This window comes from Carlito syrichta, unplaced genomic scaffold (genome assembly GCF_000164805.1).
Source record: "Carlito syrichta isolate Samal-C Ts95f unplaced genomic scaffold, Tarsius_syrichta-2.0.1 Scaffold302562, whole genome shotgun sequence".
Lineage (NCBI taxonomy): Eukaryota > Metazoa > Chordata > Mammalia > Primates > Tarsiidae > Carlito > Carlito syrichta.
The window spans coordinates 421,963-428,793 of NW_007246658.1; positions in this window are offsets into that span (position 1 = coordinate 421,963).

A 6,831-nucleotide genomic window follows, 5' to 3' on the forward strand; every position below is an offset into this window, starting at 1 on the left:
ACTCAAAAAAAAAAAAAAAAAACCTGACCAGGGTGTGACCTCTTCCCAGTCAACCAGGCCTGCACTCTGAAACACCTCACTCCCTAGAGCAGGCTCAATACTGCTACACCACACCAGCCAGGCAGCCAGTAAAAAGTCACCATTGGGCAGCCTCTCCTCCTGTGGGAGCTTTTCTGTCTTCTTAATAAATACTACTTAGGAAAAAAAAAGTCACCACCATTACCACCATCCATTGCTTTTTAGTTTTAGCGAATCTATTATAGGTTTTTTGTATTGTGGTTACTCTGAGGTTGACACAAAACATAGATATAGCAAGTTATTTTAAAGAGATGACAACTTATCTCAGATCAAAAAGAAAATAATAGTCCAGATGCGGTGGTTCAAGTCTGTAATCCCAGCACTTTGGGAGGCCGAGGTGAGGGGATTGCCTGAGCCCACGGGTTTGAGACCATCCTGGGCAACTTGGCGAGACCTCATCTCTACAATAAATTAAAAAATTAGCCGGGCGTAGTGGTATGCACCTGTAGTTCCAGCTACTTGGAAGGGTGAAGTGGAATGATCACCTGAGCCCAGCAGGTGGAGACTGCAGTGGCCTTGATCCTACCACTGCACTCCAGCCTGGGCAACAGTGAGACTCTGACTCAAAAAGAAAAAAAGAAAAGAATAGTCACAAACAAAGAAAAAAAAGTAAAAATAACTCTACATGTTAACTCCATTCTCCCACATTTTGACTTTTAATTGTCTCAGTATACATTATTTTTTCCAAGTCGGAGTCTCACCCTGTCGCCCAGGCTGGAGTGCAGTGGCATGCTTACTGCCACTGCAGCCTTGAACTGCTGGGCTCAGGTGATCCTTCAGCCCCAGCCTTCCAAGTAGCTTGAACTGTAGGCATGCACTATCACACCCGGCTAATAAACATATTTTTGTATCATCTATCTCTTAACAGGTTGCTGTAGCTAGCAATTGTTTTTAAAAGATTTGTCTTTCAGGCTTAGTACAAGTGAATTGTACCATATTTATAGTATTTGAGTGTTCTGGACTTGTCTGTGTACTCAGTATTACCAGTGGGTTTTATACCTTCAAATGTGATTTTTTTTTTCTTTCAGAACTCTCTTCAAAAACTTTTGCAAGGTGGGTCTGGTGGTGGCAAATTCTCTCAGCTTTTGTTTGTCTGAAAAAGACTATCTCTTCTTCATGTCTGAAGACTATCTTTGCTGGATTCAGTGTTCTTCAGTGAAAGTTGTTTTGTTTTGTTTTGTTTCATTTCTTTCAGTTCTTTGAAAATGCCATTTCACTCCTTCCTGGCCTGTGTGGCTCCCACTGAGAAGTCTGTCACCAGACAAATTGGAGCTCCTTAGGTTATTTGCTTCTTTTCTCTTGCTGTTTTTAGAATCTTCTCTTTTTCCCTGACCTTTGAGAGCTTGATTATTATATGCCTGGGCTAGTCTTCTTGGGTCAAATCTGTTTGGTTTTCTCTGACCTTCTGTTCTTTGAAATTTATAACTTTCTCAAGTTTTGGTAAGTTTTCGGTTATTATTTCTTTGAATACGCTTTCTACTCCCTTACCTTGCTCAACTCCCTCTTGAACACCAGTCATTCTTTCAATTTAGTTTTTTGAGGTAACTTCCTTTATCTTGAAGGTTATCTTTGTTTATTACCATTTTTTCTTTTTCTCTTCTGACTGTATTTTTCAAATAGCCTGTCTTTGAGTTCTCTAATTCTTTCCTCTGCTTGATCCATTCTGCTGTTGAGAACCTCTAATGAAATCTTCAGTTTAACAGATGTATTTCTTAGTTCCAAAATTTCTGGGGGTTTTTCTTCTTTTATTATTTCAATCTTTTTGTCAAATTTCTCTGATAAATTTTCGAATTGCTTTTCTGTATTATCTTGAAGATCACTGAGTTTCCTTAAAACTACCATTTTGAATTATTAGTCAGAAAGCTCACATATTGTCATCTCATTAAAATCAGTCACTGGTTCCTAGCTTTATTTATTTATGGGGGTTATGGTCTTCCATTTGCTGTTGTTTCTAGTAGTTGCATGTCTATGTCTTTGCATTGAAGGATTATCTATTTCCATCTTCTCTGTCTGGCTTTTTATTTTTTATTGGACATATTTGCCTCCTACTCACCTCCGGCTGGTATCTTAAGCCCAGGTTCACCTCAGCTCTAGTAAATGGGAGGTTCTAAAGGGAATTTCCCAGCAGTGTGAGAAGGCTAGCTAAGGGTTTGTGCCCAGGGGACGTAAGGAATGTACCTCCTATGGCATGGTTCTGCTGGACAGTCACTCTGATTTGGCATCTCCTTTGACTGAGTTACAGAGCAGAGTTTTCATGGCTGGGTATGGTAGTCCTGCCTCCCCACTTTGTCTTTCCTTGTCTTCAGGGAGATTTGTCCTACCAGGTACTTGTAACGCTTCCCATGGATTAAGGCAGGAATAGGTCTCCTGTCAAGAAATCCAAGATAGTGGAGAAGCATGTTATCCACCTTGAACTCACTGTTGGAGGGAAATTTTCTTTTTTTTTCTTTCTTTTGAGTTGAAGTCTCACTTCTTGTCGCCCAGACTGGAGTGCAGTGGCACGCTCATGGCCACTGCAGCCTCGACCTCTGGGCTTAGGCAATCCTTCCACCTCGGCCTTCCAAGTAGCTGGAACTACCGATGCATAAAATTTCCTGCACACTTTATGCTGGGCAGAATGGGGGGAGGGGCATCCTGAACTTGGAAGTCCTATTCTCTTACTGTCTGCTTGGAGTTTTTTCACTCTTCTGTGGCCCTGTGAACGGTCTTATTCTCATTTTGAGTTCTGGGATAATGTTGGTGATAATATTGGTGTTGTATATTTGCTTTTGATTTTCTTTTTTTTTTTTTTTTACACTGTGCAATTTTTTTTTTATTAATCAATATTTTTTATTATGGTTTTGTGAGGTACAGTTAAGGGTTAGGTGTACAATTGAGTTTCATTCAGGCACGCTGTTGATAAGAGGTGTTTTCCCATCCCCAGACAGATATTTGCTACTGTTAATCCCATCCCCCCTCCCCGTTTTTGATTTTCTATGAGTGGGGAGGGAAGCCAGCTTGCTTATATGTTGCCATTTTGAAACTGGAAGTCTCACATTTAATATGATTATTGGTGTGGTTGGATTTAACTCTAGCGTCTGCTGGACTGGAAACCAGAAGTCTGCTGAAATTCTTAGATCTATGAATATATAGTTTTCATAAATTTTGGAAACTTTTGGCTATTATTTCTTTGAATATGTTTGTTCTCATCCCTCTCCTTTGGAGATTCCTCATATTAGGCCACTTGTAGTTGTTCTTTTCATAAAAATTTGTTGTTGTATGTTTCATCTTGGGTAATTTCTATTGATTTGACTTCAAGATCACTAATCTTTTATTTGACAATGTCTAATTTGACATTCATCTAATCTATCTATTTTTATCACAGACATTATAGGTTTCATCTGTAGAAATGCAATTTGGATCTTTTTTTTATGTCTACTTAAATTTTTAACATTTAGAATATAATTATAGCAACTTTTTAAATGACCTTGTCTGCTAATTCTAATATCTCTGACAGTTCTGGGTCTATTTTTTTTTTTTTAATAGTGACAAGGTCTCATTATGTTACCCAGATTGCCCTTGAGCTCCTGGCCTCAAGCAATCTTCCTGCCTTGTCCTCCCAAAGTGTTGAGCCAGTGCTGGATCTATTTTTTATTGGTTGATTTTTCTCTTTATTATGGTTGTATTTTTCTAAAGCTAACCAAGCTTCCAATTTTAACTATCAATTTATGAGAAATACAGGGACAAAGGCACATATTAACACCACAGCAATCAGCTAAATGCAGAATGTAGTAAACTATGTAGGACAAACAATCCATTTCTTCAACATATAAAGTGCAAGGTAAGAAAAAGGTGTAAGACGTTTTAGCCAAGTACAATGTGAAGGCCTTGTTTGGATCCTGGCTTGAAGAAATAAATATATAAAAAATTTATGAGATAGCCGGGCTTGGTGTCTCCGCCTGTAATCCCGCGCCTTTGGGAGGCTGAGGTGAGTGGATTGCCTGAGCCCGCGGGTTCGAGACCCACCTGGGCAGGCAAGACCTCATCTCTATAATAAATCAAAAAATTAGCCGGGCGTGGTAGCGCGAGCCTGTAATTCCGGCTACTCGGAAGGCTGAGTCGGAAGGATCGCTAGAGTCCAGCAGGTCAAGGCTGCGGTGGCCAGGAGTGGCCACTGCACTCCAGTATGGGCGACAGAGTGAGACCCCAACTCAAAAAAAAAAAAAAATTTATGAGAAAATTTGGAAAACTTGAACACTGTCTAGATGTTAAGAAATTATTAACTTAAAGGACATTTAAGTTGGGCACAGTGGCACACAAACTTCCAACACTTTGGGAGACCAAGGCAGGAGAATAGCTTGATTCCAGGAGTTCGAGAGCAGCCTGGGCAACTTAGCAAGACCTCCTCTCTGCAAAAAATAACAAAACATTAGCTGGATGTGGTGGCACACTCCTGTAGTTTTACTACTCAAGAGACTGAGGCAGAAGGATTACTTGAGCCTAGGAGACTAAGACTGCAGTGAGCTGGAATTGTACCATTGTACTCCAGCCTGGGCGACAAGAATGAGACCCTGCCCTACCATTAAAAAAAAAAAAAAATTAAAATAGACCTTTTTATTTTACAGGCTCAGTGGCTCAGCCTGTAATCCCGCGCCTTTGGGAGGCTGAGGTGAGTGGATTGCCTGAGCCCGCGGGTTCGAGACCCGCCTGGGCAGCGAGACCTCATCTATACAATAAATCAAAAGATCAGCCAGGCGTGGTAGCGCATGCCTGTAATTCCGGCTATTTGGAAGGCTGAGGAGGAAGGATCGCCGGAGCCCAGCAGGTCGAGGCTGCGGTGGCCGGGAGCGGCCACTGCACTCCAGTCTGGGCGACAGAGTGAGACTCCAACTCAAAAAAAAAAAAATAGACCTTCTTTAGAGATACATAGTGAAATATTTATGGGTGAAATAATATGCTGCATGTGATTTGCTTCAAAATAATCCAGAGAGAGAAAGAGAAGGTGAGGATATAGATGGAACAAATTGGCCATAGTATACTAGTTGAACTGAGTAATGGTGCATAGCAGTTCATCATATTATTCTTTACATTTGCCATATTTGGTATTTTAGTAATAAAAAACTCAGACATTCTCTTCTCTAAGAAAACTTGTCCCAGTCCTAATGTAAAAACTCAGGCAATACAATTATCAAGACAAACCAGAAATCCAGGTTGGCTGGGTCAGCAGTATTGAAAATGTTTTATGGCACACTGTATACTTCCTCTTCTTACTTATATGCTTTACACTGTCCTGTCCTGCCCTTTCTCACAGGATTGGTGTCAGTCTCACATAAGACTTCATATGCATGTGAAAGGGCTTTTAAAATGGAAAAGCAGTATAAAGTTGAGAGTATAATGATCTCTTTCTAAGGTATCAAGTCATTTCACAGAGTAAATCATTTTCCATTTTTGGAAGGATTGAGTTTAGGTGCAATTGTTCAGCATATAAAGCCTGTTTAAGGCAATCTTTTTTTTTTTTCCTGAGGCTGAGTCTCACTCTGTTGCCCAGACTGGAGTGCAGTAGGACACTCACGGCCACCCCAGTGTTGACCTGCTGGACTCCGGTGATCCTTCCATTTCAGCCTTCCAAGAAGCTGGAACTACAGGTATGCACTACCATGTCCAGCTAATTTTTGATTTTTATTATAGAGATGAAGTCTTGCCAAGTCGCCTGGACTGGTCTCGAACCCCCGGGCTCAGGCAATCCACTCGCCTTGGTCTCCCAAAGTGCTGGGATTACAGGCTGAGCCACCAAGTCCAGTCTAAGGCAATCTGATATATCTTTTTCTTTCCTTGTGCCATATATATACATATGTATATACACATGTATGTATATATGTGTGTATATATGATGTATGCTTATACACACCTACATATGGCACCAAGTGTATGCCTGGTGCTATGCTAGATGCTTTTGACAGTGAGAAGGACAGTTCAGGTGCTCGGGATCTATTCTCACAGCTCACCTAATCCTTGGCTATTTTTGTCATTACAGACCTCCCATCCTCTACGTCGAGATTCTCCTTACTTATGCTGCACAATTTCCCAATAAATTGACATTTATTTGGTTATTTATATGCTTCTATACTTATTGATTTATCTTTTTAATTGATAATTTACAGACATTCTTAATTGCGGGGTTTCTAATTTGGGGGAAATTTCCATCTTACAAATGCATATGTGGAGAGGGCATGGTTTTGGCCCCATGACTTTTGAGTTCTTGTGACAGAAGGAGGGCAATTTTGGAGGCCTCCCAGGCTGTGTCTTTCCAGCTATTGATGAGATTTTTGTTTCAGGGCAGACCATCTTACGTGGGCTTACATCGGGGGAGCGGTGCTAAGAGCGTGGGTCCCAGAATCAGGCATTAAGCTGCGCGTTGGTTTTGTTACGGCTTCTGTATTTGTGTTATATTCAACAATAGCAGAAATAAACTTCACCTCCTTCAAAATTCACACAACTGCATGAGCTGAAAGATGCAGGCCACTGGGGAGATCAGAGGCCCGGGAGTGTCCGGTCAACGACAAGGACTGCCCTCCAGGGGGCCACGCGGCCTCCTTGAAGAGGGCAAAATGACGGTGACAGCGGCAGCGACAGCAACAATGACGATGGCACCAAAAGCAATAAACCCGAGCGAGAGAGCCGTCAGCACTAGGAACGCGTCCCCGCGGGCCAGCCGCACCGGGACGGCCCTGGCGGCCCCGACCTGCCGGGGTCAGAGGGGTGGGCGGAGCCCGG